This window comes from Bubalus kerabau, chromosome 5 (genome assembly GCF_029407905.1).
Source record: "Bubalus kerabau isolate K-KA32 ecotype Philippines breed swamp buffalo chromosome 5, PCC_UOA_SB_1v2, whole genome shotgun sequence".
NCBI lineage: Eukaryota > Metazoa > Chordata > Mammalia > Artiodactyla > Bovidae > Bubalus > Bubalus kerabau.
Window position 1 is genome coordinate 4,326,956 of NC_073628.1, and position 14,863 is coordinate 4,341,818.

The 14,863-nt window shown below is 53.5% G+C and overlaps 1 long non-coding RNA gene across 1 annotated transcript; it reads right to left on the reverse strand.

Annotated features, from left to right (window-relative positions):
- Positions 1 to 832: 832 nt before the first annotated feature.
- On the reverse strand, positions 833 to 5,569 carry LOC129653564 (uncharacterized). The gene is made up of 3 exons (XR_008715162.1): positions 5,517 to 5,569; positions 3,188 to 3,329; positions 833 to 1,104 (listed from the first exon to the last, which is right to left on the reverse strand). It is a non-coding gene; the product is annotated as an uncharacterized LOC129653564 (long non-coding RNA).
- Between the last annotated feature and the right edge of the window lie 9,294 nt (positions 5,570 to 14,863).

Genomic DNA, 14,863 nt, shown 5'->3' on the forward strand with positions numbered 1-14,863 from the left:
AGACCCTTCTTTGAAGCCTTCAGACAGAGCCCCGGTTTCCGGCCCCAGCCCACCGGGAAGCACCCGCCACGGCAGCTGTCTTCATCTGCTGCCCCGCCAGCCCGGCCGCCCTGGCCTCGGTTTATTGTGAGCTTCCTTGCCAGAAATATGCTCGAACAAATGCTGTAAACAAATGGAACAATCGCGGACCATCACGCTTGGATTTCTCTCTAATATGCATAAAATGGGGTGCGGCTAGGGCTGCCTGCTGAGGGCTGAGTCCTGAGCCGCCCTGCCAGGCGAGGTCCCCTGTGGACCTGGCTCCTCCCTGCCTCTGAATGCCAGGCCCCTCCTCCGAGGCCCCAGATAAGCCCTGAGACCTCCCCAGGGGCTCCTGGAGGGAGAGAGCGAGAGTCCGGGGACCTTGCCTACATGATTTCTCGGTCTGTTTAGCAAACAACAGACCTGGTGCCCACAACATCCCAGACAAATGTTTGCTTTTCATCATCACAAAAACCTACATATAGGCAGTGTCATTAGCTGTCATGTGGAGGAGGAAACTGAGGCACAGGGAGATTAAGTAACAGGCCCAAGGACACACGGCTAATGCTTGCAGGAGCTGGGGTTCCACGCCAGGCATGGGCCCCAGAGTGCCTGTCTTGATAAAGGGATGCTTGGAAAGAGGGGCTGGTGGACAGACGACCCGGAGTGCTGATGAATGAAGGGTCCCCCAACCATGGCCACAAACAACTGTCCATCTCCACAAGGGCCTGAGGATGGGAGTGTGCTTGCTGGGACTCAGGGTGCAGTCAGAACAAAGGCTACCTCTTTCCATGCATCTTGGAAGGGTTTGGAATCTTTGCTGACACTTGGGTCTCAGGTTCCAGCTTCGAGGGCTGGGAGACAACATGCTTCCATTTTTCTGCTGTGTGTGGTGCTTTTTGTTTCAGCAGCCACCCACACTAAGACACTGAGCGCTGTGCGCTTTCCAGGCACACACTGTACTGAGGGGTGAAGCCCCGGAGCAGGCAAGCAGGAGGGAGCAGCCTCGCGCCTTTCCAAGGTGCTGCAAGCTTTCAGGTCTGTTTATGCGTCGCTGGAGCAGGCTTCGGTTCATGGTTGGGCCTGTAGAGAGAACGGAGGTCAGGCTCATTTGTATATTTTGTGTTGCACATACAATTTGGCAGACCCAGGGATTTATTCACTCAAGAGTTACTGAGCCCATACCATGTCTCGGGTGCCAGCCAGTACGCCTTTCAGTGGTGCTGACGACTTAAACTTGTGAGTCAGCCAGTACCTCTCCCCCCACCCCCATTCACTGATTCACCCATCCATCCTCCCATCACCCATCCATCCATCCTCCCATCAATCCACCCATCCATCCTCCCATCATCCATCCATCCATCCTCCCATCACCCCTCCATCCATCCTTCCATCATCCATCCATCCATCCATCCTCCCATCCATCCATCCATCCATCCTCCCATCATCCATCCATCCATCCATCCTCCCATCCATCATAATCCACCCATCCATCATCCCATCATCCATCCATCCCTCCATCCTCCCATTATAATCCATCCATCCTCCCATCATTCGCCCATCCATGCTCCCATCATCCACCCATCCACCCTCCCATCCATCCATCCACCCACCCATCCATCCTCCCATCATCCCTCCATCCATCCTTCCATCATCCATCCATCCATCTTCCCATCAATCCACCCATCCATCCTCCCATCATCCATCCATCCATCCATCCATCCTCCCATTATAATCCATCCATCCTCCCATCATTCACCCATCCATCCTCCCATCATCCACCCATCCATCCTCCAATCATCCATCCATCCATCCTCCCATTCACCCATCCATCCTCCCATCATCCACTCATCCATCCTCCCATCATCCACTCATCCATCCTCCCATCATCCATCCATCCATCCTCCCATCAATCCACCCATCCATCCTCCCATCATCCATCCATCCATCCTCCCATCATCCATCCATCCATCCTCCCATCATCCCTCCATCCATCCTTCCATCATCCATCCATCCATCCATCCTCCCATCAATCCATCCATCCATCCTTCCATCATCTATCCATCCATCCTCCCATCCATCATAATCCACCCATCCATCATCCCATCATCCATCCATCCCTCCATCCTCCCATTATAATCCATCCATCCTCCCATCATTCACCCATCCATCCTCCCATCATCCACCCATCCATCCTCCCATCCATCCATCCATCCATCCACCCACCCATCCATCCTCCCATCATCCCTCCATCCATCCTTCCATCATCCATCCATCCATCTTCCCATCAATCCACCCATCCATCCTCCCATCATCCACCCATCCATCCTTCCATCCATCATAATCCACCCATCCGTCCTCCCATCATCCATCCATCCATCCATCCATCCTCCCATTATAATCCATCCATCCTCCCATCATTCACCCATCCATCCTCCCATCATCCACCCATCCATCCTCCAATCATCCATCCATCCATCCTCCCATTCACCCATCCATCCTCCCATCATCCACTCATCCATCCTCCCACCATCCACTCATCCATCCTCCCATCATCCATCCATCCATCCATCCTCCCATCATCCACTCATCCATCCTCCCATCTTCCACTCATCCATCCTCCCATCATCCATCCATCCATTCATCCTCCCATCCACCCATCCATCCATCCTCCCATCATCCACTCATCCATCTTCCCATCATCCATCCATCCATTCATCCTCCCATCCATCCATCTATCCATCCTCCCATCATCCATCCATTCATCCTCCCATCCACCCATCCATCCATTATCCCATCATCCATCCATCCATCCTCCCATCCACCCATCCATCCATCATCCCATCATCCACTCATCCATCCTCCCATCATCCACTCATCCATCCTCCCATCTTCCACTCATCCATCCTCCAATCATCCATCCATCCATTCATTCTCCCATCCACCCATCCATCCATCCTCCCATCATCCACTCATCCATCCTCCCATCATCCATCCATCCATCCATCCTCCCATCCACCCATCTATCCATCTTCCCATCATCCATCCATCCTCCCATCCACCCAACTAATCATCCTCCCATCATCCACCTATCCATCATCCATCCATCATCACAATCCATCCATCTATACCTTATTCCCTCCCTCTCTTCCTTCCTTTCACTCACCTACCAATCCATCCACTATCAGTCCACCTTCCTCTCTTCTTCCCTTCCTTCCTTCCTTTTTTCCATACATTCATCTCACACCTTCTTCTAATGGGCCGTGTCACCTTGGACAAGTCATTGAACTTCATCTGGGAAAAATGACCTGTTGCAGAGCTCAAATGGGAGAAAGAATGAAGGATGCATTGTAAACTGTGAAGCACTGCCTTGGCTCCCAGGGGGTGGAGGAGAATCTAAAGTCGCTGTGAACTTAAACTGCTTTGCAAAGTGCAAAACCCTCCATGTTGAGTCGTGAGTGCTTCCTTGGTTCCCACGGCCACATCTCCAGAATGTTCTTCAAGCCAGTCCCAGCTTCACCCCTCCGGCATCAGCTGAGGGACCCCAGGCCAGAACCCAGGACCCCTTGGACATGTGGATGCCCGCGATGTGCTTCCCCAAGGAGCACCCCCGTGGCCTCATTTCAGGAAACAATGGGCCTCAATCCATATTAATGATCCTCCGAGGACCTGCTTGGTGTCTTTGTCCTTGGTGTACACTGGCTGTCATCAGCGGGGCTCCGGGGGCTCTGGCCTAATTTGGAGGGACAGGTTTTATCATCACCCTTGATTTGGTGGCCCAATCTGACAGGCCCGCGGCCCCCTGTGTGGAAGGACCACGTCAGAGATGGCCTTCTCCCTGGCAGCTCACCCCGGAGGTCTGGGGAAGCGGAGGTCGCCGGTGGGGGAGGTAGGGGGTGAAGAAGGGGCCGCAGCTGGACCCCTTGGGTGGGCCCACGGTGGGTCCAGGGGAGGAGGGTGCTGCTGATGAGATCAGAGAGGGGCGAGGGGGCAGGTCCGCCAGCCCGGGCACACGCTCCAACCGCCCACGAGTAGGCCAGAGGACTGCCAGGGCCAGGGCTGGGTTCCTGGGAGGGGCCAGGCAAGAGCAGGGGACTGGCTCTGGGTGAGCTGGCCCCTGAGGAGGGAGCGGGCAGCGTTTAGTTGGCTCTGGCCCAAAATCGCCAGCAAGCAAAACATTCGTGGCTAACTGACGTGCGAGCATCCGACAGGTGTCAGAGCATGGCAGTTACTCTCCGCTTCCTCCCCACGACCTCAGGAGGAGAGCAGACCGCTGTCCCCACCTTCCAGGTTAGGAGGTGTGCGGAGGTGTTAGGTTACAGGACAGGAGAGGCAAACCTGGGGCCCAGCCCTGAGGCCGGCGGCCTGGCCTCACGCCCCCCACCCGGCAGGGGTCCACCGCAGTTTCCCCGTCCCTTTGCACACGAGGCTGCCATGTCCACTCCCTGTGTCTACTTCCAGGAAGGTTTGAGTCTCAGTTCAGGCTGTGTGTGTGAATATTGTGTCCCCCCCATTCAAGTGTTGAAGTGCCAACATTTCATGGGAGGCCATTAGGAGGTAGGGCCTCTGGGAGGGGATTAGGTCATTGGGGTGAGGCCCCTGTAGTGGGATCAGTGCCCTTATACGCAGAGACCTGAGAGTTGGCTTCTCTGCCTTCTCTGTCTGGTGAGGACACAAGAAGACGACTTCTGTCTGCAAACCGGAGGCTGACCCCCACGGGACAGCAGACCCGGCTTCTGGCCACGAGCACTGGGAGGGTCTGAGTGTTCTGCTGTGGCAGCTTGGGCTATGCCAGTGTCTCTTGAGGGGCAGGGGGCAGGCCCTCCCCGGGACGGGACTGGGTTCCAGGTCTGCTCAAGAACCCCGTCCTCCTTGGGCCAGTAGGCCACCTGGGTCCCTTTCGTGCGTTGGTGAAAGCTCTGTGTAGGGACACCCAGACCTCACTCCAGTCCGAGGCCCAGCCTTGGTGGGAGGCACGTGCAAAACCACGTGGCTAAGGATATGGAATCGTGGAGCCATGGGGCGGTTACCACTGCATCCTTCTAACTTCCTGTTTACTCTGAGGACAAACTGCAATTTCTCTCCGAGGCCAGCAACGCCTTGGACTATCCTGCCCCTGTGTCTTCCTCCTGGCCTGTCCCTGCCCCCTTCTCCCGCTGCCGCACCCCTGTACATGGGCCCTGATCTCCCCTCTCCTTCAGTGTCGATCCCACCTCCTCCAGCTTCCTGCCCAGATGCCCCCCTCCAGGGAAGCCTTCCTGGTCCCAGGCCCCAGCTGGGGCTCCCTTTTACCTCCATCCTCACTGCTGTTTTTCCCTCCACACCTGCCTGACACATACCTGTGTCCTCTCTTCTACTGGACAACCATCTCTTAAGGTCAACAACTGCGTCAGTTCCCTTCTCACCCCCAGGACCTGCAGAATTTCTGTCACATGGAGGTGCCCCTCCTCAAATAATGGAGAGATAAATGGAAGAAGGAGATGTGTGGAGCTTACCTGTTCTGGAGTTTTCTGCCTGTGAAGAAGGGCAGTCTTCCCAAGGATGCTCCACTGTTGCAGCCAGAGCTCCCTGCGCTTGCTTCCCAACCCTATGCCTGCCCTGTGGGTGGAGACCCAGAGGAAGAGAAAAGCTAGTCCCTATCTTGAAATCATTGTTAGAGATGACGCTATGTCCCTAGCCTGGTGTTGCAGCCAAGTGTTGTTTATTTGATTAATTTAGTTCATTTCAATTCAGTTCAGTTCATTCAATTCAGCTCAGCTCAGCCTCAGCCCATGCAACTCAGCAAGGGCTCTCTGAGAACCTCGGAGGGGTAGTGGGCTACCCTGCCCCCAGGGTCCTGCCTGCATCCCAGGGCCTGGGGTGCCAGGGCTCAGAGTTGGCATCTAGCCTCTTCCACCATATTCTCTTGGTCAAAGTAAATCACTGGCCAGTCCAGGTTCAACGGGAGGGAGACCCACCCTTTTCTTGATGGGAGATGCTGCAGAGTTGCATCAGCCAAAGCATGGTGGTGGGTGTCTGTACCCAGTCAACTGCAGGAATACAGAAATGCCAGGAGGAGGTGCCGGTCTGGGGGAGTTTCCTCCTGCCCATTGCCTCTGCCCTGGCACCTCTGGATCATAGCTGGCACATGGCTTCAGAGACCCGCCTCTGGGGCAGAGACAGAGCCCTGAGAACATGCTCTGTGCTGCTGCTAAGGCTCTGGCCAAAAGGTTCTGTCATGTTGCAGGTCACCCAGAAGGAAGGGGCCTGGTAGGGAGGCCCCCGGGGTGGGCAGGGGACTCCACTGCTCCTGAGACATGAGGCTCACAGGGGTTGCAGCTGGCCCGCCTCCGGCCTTGGTCAGACAGGGCGGTCCCTGAGGCCTCCGCACCTAGCGGGCTCTGCAGCTGCTGCTGAGGGGCTCAACTGTCACAGCCGACAGCATCGGGGTGACGGCTGAGAGCAGGCAACCGCTCGGGCCAAGCACAGTCACTGGAGTGGGGCTGGGGCTGGGAGGCTCTCTGGTCAACCTCAAATTCCCGATGGGCTCTTGCCCAATGATGTGTGAGTCCAGCCTCACAGGCCAGGGAGAGGCAGGCCTCTGATGCCCCAGGGTCCATGCCTTTCTCTGCCCCAGGTCTCTGAGAGCAGGGCAGTCTTACCGGCCAACGACCCTCAGTCACACGGGGCGGCCCTCAGAGGACTCTGGGCCGGTGCCCTGCTGAGCTGTCCTGTCCAGAGTTGGTCCTCGGTGTTGACCCAGAGCTGCATTTTAATTTTGTTTTGTGCTGCGTTGGGTGGAACCCAAGCTGCTGGCCAGTTCCCCTCCCTGAACCCCCTGGAAGGCACTGCTAACAGCAGCCCCTTACCCACTCATGAAAACACCAGGCAAAGTGGGAATGAACAGACTGTAAGGGGAAGGACGGATGAGTGAGCAGAGAGCAAACGCCAGGATGTAATCAGCCAGCTTCCTGGTGGCTCAGACGGCGGAGTCCGCCTGCAACGCAGGAGACGCAAGAAGTACTGTCCGATCCCTGGGTCAGGAAGATCACCTGCAGAAGGGAACGGCTACCCACTCCAGTATTCTGGCCTGGAGAATCCCATGGACAGAGGAGCCATGGCGGGCTATGATCCATGGGGTCGCAAAGAGTTGGACACGACTGAGGAACTAGCACTTTGGCTTTCTTTGCACACTTTCACACTTGGAAGTAAAAGGCTCTGGGATTCAGACCTATGGGAGCTGCCCCTTCTGAGTTCCAGGCGTGGTGGGGCAAAGGCCCCATCTGAGCACTGAGAGCCCCTAAGGAGACCCCACTTTCCCCTCCAGCATCCTTCCCCTGCTCCCCTGGTAACCCCAGGCAGGCTTGGGGAGGAGGGGGCGGCCACCAGCCAGGCCGGCCCAGGTCCGCCCTGTCCCCGGGGGCCAGGTGGCGTGGCGGCGGCCTGCCCGCCGCAGGCCAGCTTTCATCCCTGCCTGAGGGGCCTGAGAAAGCGTGGGGGCGGCTTTATCCCGGCGCAGGCCCGAGCAGCCTCCTGAAAAGTATTGAGGGAGCATTACTCAGACTGACACGTTCTATTTCCCTCGGGCTCAGACAATGAGGAAGAGCCAGTTAAGGATATGGCTCCGGCCTTGTGCGCGGCTGAAGGTTTTTTGAGGAAAGTGTAATAGATGACAATGGGCACTTTGTCGCGGTCGAGGGCATTGGGGACCGGCCGCAGCGGCGGGCTTCATCATTACTTATGATGAGAGGAGATTTAGTGGCCTCTTTCTTCCCTCTGTCACGGAGAACAATGTCCGGGGAAAGCGGAGGTTTCCCATTATAAATCACCATAAGCCCCATGGAAATCCTTCCCCACCCCGGGGTGTGAGTGGGCAGGCTCTGAGCCTGCAGTCCGCGCTGGGCCGCCCGGATGGCAGGCGGGCGGGCGGGTGGGCGCGGGGCTGCTGCCCGGGGCCCCCCGCCCGTGGGAATCGAGCCTTCCAAACGCTCTGATCTCCACCCCGAGAAGCAGGCACATGCCACGGAGAATGAGAAAGGCGAGGCCTGCCCACCCCTTCAATTAGAGGCTGGGGAGCCGGGGCCCAGGGGTGCTTGGAGCCTGGGCCTGGGGGTCTTGGGCCCCGGGGTGTGGGGGGGAGGCAGGATGCTGAGAGAGAGAAGTCTGTCTCTCTGGCTCCGTGTGTCCCAGGTGATGTGAGTGGGAAGGCCTGCTGGGCCTGTGTTTTATGAAGAGAAAAGAAAAGTCCAGAGAGGGGCAGGCCCCTGCTCAGCATCACATAGCTGTGTGGTGGCCGAGCTGGCCAGGGCTAGGACCCACGCCTCCTGCATCCAAGCCCACTGCCCTCGGGCTGGCGAGCACCACCGTGGCTAGGGCGTCATGGGTTCCAGCAGTGTGTCCCTCTGCGTGGGGGCCTCCTGCTTCCCCCCAAGGCCTCACCTGCTGAGTGGGGCTGGCGGCCTTGCCTCCCATCCTACTGCCCAGGAGAGACCTGCACCTGCTCAAGACCATGTGAACCAGGAGGGGCAGGGCTGGACCTAGAACTGGGGGCTCCTGACCCCCCGGACTGAGAGCAGGACCTCCTCAGAAGGCCAAAGACCACCTTTTATTAAATGACAAGACTCGGGATTTTAAGAAGGTGATTATGAATTCCACCTTCTATGCAATCCTCCCAGTGGAGTTCAGAGTGGTACCCCACTTTCAAATCCATGAAACATAGGAATACTCACTCCAAAGAGAAAAAAGCTCTGACAAACCTAGACAGCATATTAAAAAGCAGAGACATTACTTTGCCTGTCAGAGCTATGGTTTTTCCAGTAGTCATGTACGGATTTGAGAGTTGGACCATAAAGAAGGCTGAGAGTCGAAGGATTGATGCTTTCAAATTGCGGTGTGGGAGAAGCCTTTTGAGAGTCCCTTGGGCAGCAAGGAGATCAAAGTAATCAATCCTAAAGGAAATCAACCCTAAATATTCATTGGAAGGACTGATGCTGAAGCTGAAGCTCCAACACTTTGGCGGCCACTTGATGTGAAGAGCTGACTCATTGGAAAAGACCCTGATGCTGGGAAAGATGGCGGGCAAGAGAGGGGGGCAGCAGAGGATGAGACGTTAGGAGGGCATCACTGACTCAATGGATACGAGTTTGAGCAAACTCCAGGAGATAGTGAAGGACAGGGAAGCCTGGTGTGCTGCAGTTCATGGGGTTGCAGAATCAGACGCAGGTTAGCCACTGAACAACGACAACAAAAGAGACAGAGATTTGACAATCCAGGTGGAGTTTCATTGCGCAAAATTTCAGCTTGGATTTTGGTGCCTAGAAAGGTAAGAGAAAATTCTGGGATTCAGAGCTTTTCGCATTTCAGGATTTGGATCAGCGAGGCGGGTTTGTTTTATGGTCAGCACGGCTGTTTACTACCTGAAGCTCCACCCTCAGGGCTACATTTCCGTCACTCTTCTCTCCCCCACCCCTCCAGCCCCCCAGCCTCCCAGACAATACACAGGACAGCTGTCTCTGTGTTTCCTGGCTTTCTTCCTGGGTACCCGAGAGAAAATAAAATCTCGCCTCTGCTAATGACTGCCCTGTGGTCTTGCTGAAGCCCCAATTACTCCGCCTATAAAGTGGAGGCAATAACTGTGCCCATCTCGAAGGGCTGTTGCAGGATCACATGCATGTCAAGGCTTGGAATCGGTTTAACAGCCAGCCTGGACTGCTGTTATTAATAAATACTGTTATTATTATTGTTGTTGTTTTGCATGGCCCTGGGCTCATCAGAGTGAACTCACAAATGAACACCCTCATGCTACAGTCCCCCGCCAAGTTTGGAGGAGCTTCTGTGGATCCCCAGTTTATTTCTCAGCCTTAAATTCCCCCTTTCACTCCTCATACCCTCTGGGCTCCAGTCACCCCGGAGTTCCTCATTCCCGTTCCTGGTCTGTGAGTTCTGCTTGCACAATCACATTTTTGGCTCCCATGCTCCCTCATATGGTTTTCCAGGAGTCATGTACGGATGTGAGAGTTGGACCATAAGGAAGGCTGAGCGCCGAAGAATTGATGCTTTTAAGCTGTGGTGCTAGAGAAGACTCTTGAGAGCCCCTTGGACAGCAAGGAGATCAAACCAGTCAACTCTGAAAGAAATCAACCCTGAATACTCGTTGGAAGGACTGATACTGAAGCTCCAGTACTTTGGCCATCCAATAGTTTGATGTGAAGAGCTGACTCATTGGAAAAGACCCTGATGCTGGGAAAGATTGAGGGCAGGAGGAGAAGGGGGCAACAGAGGATGAGATGGTTGGATGGCATCACTGACTCAATGGACATGAGTTTGAGCAAACTCCAGGAGATGGTGAAGGACAGGGAAGCCTGGCGTGCTGCAGTCCACGGGGTCGCAAAGACCCGACAGAGTAAACAATGAACAACAGTGCTCCCTTCAGCCTAGAATTCTCATCTGCATCTTCACATGTTCTAGAACTTTCGTCCCTCTGTTAGGGAGAAGGTCACCTGTCCGGCACAAAGATGGCGCTCATGAACGAACTCCCTGGTGTCTATGGTTTCCTGGGGGTGGGAGTGTCTCCACAGCCTCCCAGCACATGGCTTCTCATGGTGGGAATCATGGGGTCACAGCTGTGGGGAGGGAGTGAAGGGGCTTGAGGGACGCCAGCTCCAGCCAGGCCCGCCCATCACCACCTGAAACAAAGCGCAGCCTGGCTCTCCGGGCCGTCCACACAGAGAGGGGGACCAATGGCATCGCCTTTCAAGCAGAATAAAGCCTCCTTCCTGAGGTCTGCCCCCCTGCCCACACCATCTCTCTCCTTCCCTCCCCTCCCCGAGGCTCCAGCTGCTGTGGCCGAGCTCTGTCCCACGCCGGGCCTGGCTGTCCAGAACCTTCCCAGGCCTGAGTGTTGGCCCCACGAGGTTCTAGCCGGGGTCCTGGAGCATCGGCCCAGATGTACCTTTCCTATCTTGTGGCCACATGTGGTCCCCGTCAGGACCACTCAACTCTGCTTTGCAGGGGGGAGCTGCAGACACAAGGGGCGTGCCTGTGTTTCCATCTACATTGAATGGAAAATGTTCTGTAGTTGTTCTGCCTCACAAACGGTTTTTCTTTGGATGTTTTTTAATTAAATTGTTTTCAAGCATTAAAATGATTTATAAACCAGTCTCAGCTCATAGCTGTGCAAAAACGGGCAGCTGATTTGATCCACAGTCTCTAGTTTGTTGCTTCATTCTCATTTTAGAATGAAGCATCCTCGTTGGTGCTTCGCAGGTGGCTCAGTGGTAAAGTATCCTACTCCAATGCGGGAGCCGCAGGAGACACAGGTTTGATTCCTGGGTCGGGAAGATCCCCTGGAGGAGGAAATGACAACCCACTCCAGTGTTCTAGCCTCGGGAATCTCATGGACAGAGGAGCCTGGCAAGCTACAGTTCATGGAGTTGCAAAGAGTCAGACGCGACTGAGCACACACACAAATCCTTAGGTGCCAAAGACGAGCGTTTGCCTAAAGGGAGATGGCAAGTTTTCGTGCACTTTTGCTTCTGTTTTTGTAATCTTTGGCAAATAATTGCATTAAGTCTGTCTGTTGTTCTGATTTTAATTTTTTTAATTTATTTATTAAACTAGCCCCCCAGGCTCCTCTGTCCATGGAATTCTGCAGGCAAGAATACTGGAATGGGTTGCCATTTCCTTCTTCAAGGGATCTTCCCTACCCAAGGATCAAACCTGGGTCTCATGCATTGCAGGCAGACTCTTTACCATCTTAACCACTAGGGAAGCTCCATTATAGTTGACTTATGCTACTGTGTTAGTTTCAGATGTATAGCTTCAGATTCTTTTCCATTGTAGGTTATTACAAGATATTGGATAGAGTTCCCTGAGCGACACAATAATTCGTTCTTGTCTATTCTATACATGGTAATATGTATCTGTTAATCCTATGCTCCTGATTTATCCCCCCTCCTTCCCCTTTGGTAACCAGAAGTTTGTTTTCTATAAATCTGTTTCTGTTTTATAAATACGTTGATTTATATTATTTTTCTAGATTCCACATATAAGTGGTATCATATGATATTTGTCTTGTTCTGCCTGACTTACTCCATTTGGTATGATAATTTCTACGTGTATGTTGCTGCTGATTTGCATTTTTTTAGTCACAGTGAGTCTGCCTGTTTTCATGTTTGTGTTCTTTGGTGGGGTTGTTCCCACATGGTGGGTTTGTCCTCCTGGGCTCAAGGCAGCGTACTCTCCTTGGGTACAATCCTAAGAGCCAGGGTCTACATACTCTTCTTCTGCCAGCCTTTCCCCCAGCAACCTTGACAACAAGTAGAGACCCTGCTGCTTTCCACCTGACAGGTGTGAGCAAGAAATAAACTTTTGTAGTTTTAAGCCTCTGAAGTCTTGGGAATGTTTGTTACTTCAGCATAACCCAGACGATGCATCTGTCAGCAGCCTGTATTTTATTTTTTTCAGTTGGTTTTTTTTTTTTTTCCTGATCCCTGGTAGCTTTCTATTGACTTATCATATTTTTTCCTTATTTATTTTGCAGAGCCGTGGATGTGTTAAAAAAATTAACCCTTCTAGTGGCGTGGTTATTTTGTCGCCAGCTGGAAATCTTAAAAGGCGACTGGCCCTAGGCTTTTTCACTGCTGTCAGAACGAAGGGCAGAGGTCCAGTGGTTCTGAAACCAGGATCATCGTTGTCAGCGTACCTCTTTCGACATTTTACTAACTGAGCGCTAATGAGTCTGTTTCAACTTGCTCGATTACCTGTGGGTACCTGTTTCAACCACTTTATCTCAGCGGTTCACGGGGCAGTTTCACAGTTCAAGGCTGAATGGTGTACTTGCAGTGGCCTGGAGATTTCTTTAAGAAATGACTTTTTAAAAACAACTGGGTTTGGCTGGAATGACAGCAGCTTTTTCCAGGACATGGCTCCATGGAAGAAATTTCTGAAAAATACTGCATCTGTGAAGCAGTTTCACGGCCAGAGAATTTGGGGAGACCCGCACGTGCCTTTGTGAAAACAGTTACGCAGGAGCATCATCGGCCCTGAGTGGGGGCGCCTGTCTAAGGCTGGAACCATGGGTTCCTTAGCCTCTTTGCCCAGACAACACTTTCCCCCACAAAGCCATGGAAGAAGTGTGTGGAACACCTTTAGGAAAAGTTTATCTAAAGAGTAAGATTGGGGATCTCACCACCCATTAAACCAAGGCTTGGAGCAAAGTGTGAATTATTTTTAGAGGACCCCCAGGCCATTGGCTAAGCCCCATCCCAAGATGGGTGGCCTTCCTTTTAGCTTTGAGGCTTGTTGGGCTGCCCTCCCTCCCACCATCCCCAGGGGATTGGGTTCCACAGGGAGCCGCCCCAGTTCTCTGCTGCTGGATGTTTGCCAAACTCGAGTTTTGCACGGAAGACAGGTAATCTAGCTCACCTGGAGTCAGGGCTCTGAACTTGGCTGCACGTGAGGATCACTTGGGAGCTTTTAATGAAATCCTCATGTCTGGACCACACCCAGAGCAGATTAGATCAGAACTGGGGTGGATTCGGGGACCACGTCTCGCAAACTCCCAGGTGATTCAAGCCTGCAGCCAAGGGTAAACAGCAGATGCCAAGGCAGCGCCTCCCACTCACTCATGCCCCACCTGAGTGCTGGGGTTTTGTCCCATCTGGAAGAGGGGCAGGGACTTTGTAGAATCTTGAGGGGATAGGGCAGCATGGCTTGCATTGGCTATGCCTCTCTCCTGCTGAGAAGCTGTGTTCAAACACAGCTTGCAGAAACCTGGCCAGCAGACTGCTGCCTGCCTATCTGCCCAGGCTGACCCCTTGCACAGGGTCTTGGCGGTCCTCCTGTCCCCAGGAACACTTTAAGACAGAGACATCACTTTGTGCAGAGATACTGTTCAGCTGCTATGCAAGTAGGCATCATCAACTTGTCTTGACAAGAAAGTCCTCTCCTTTTTCAGCAGTAGCCACAGTCTAGCATCTCGCAAGCAGCTTGCTTCTGCCTCATCAGTTGAATGGCAGATTGCATTTCCCTTTTTGCATTGGCTGCCAGGGGACTCAGAATCAAACTCGCCACTGTATCGAACAGCACACACAGAGGACCTTAACGGCACATATCGTGACCATGAACTTGACCTCTGTTCTGTTTTTAATTTTAATTGGAGATTAATTTCTTTACAATATTGTGTTAGTTTCTGCCATACGTCAACATGAATCAGCCATAGATATACATATATCCCCTCCTTCTTACTGTCCCTCCCACCTCCCACCACCACCCTTTAGGTTGTCACAGAGCACCAGGTTTGAGCTCCCTGCATCACACAGCAAATTCCCACTGGCTATTTACTTTACATGGAAATGTGTATGTTTCAAATTCGTCCCTCCCTTTCCTTTGCCCACCACATCCACAAGTCTGCTCGCCATGTCTGCCTCTCCACTGCTGCCCTGCAAACAGGTTCATCAGTCCCATCTTTCTAGGTTCCATATATATGCGTTAACATATGATATTTGTTTTTCTCTTTCTGACATGCTTCAGTCTGTATGATACATTCTAGGTTTGTCCAGCTTATACGCGTGGACTCAAACGTGTTCCTTTTTGTGGCTGAGTAGTATTCCCCTGGATGCGTGTCCTGCGACGTCTTTGCCTCTGCCTCTGTTTTGTCTTCTGCGTCTGCCCTTTGTTTTCCTCACCAACTAACAGCCGTGTCGTATTGTGCCTACTCTGGCCACACCTGTCTCCCTGGTACAGGCCAGCCACTTCCCGTGCAGAGTCGGCATTGCCCATTGGCCCTGGCCTGGCCACCCCTGCCTCCCAGGCTCCTCAGTCTCAACACCCCTGGGGCTCCACACCGCTCCCAGCCCTCCAC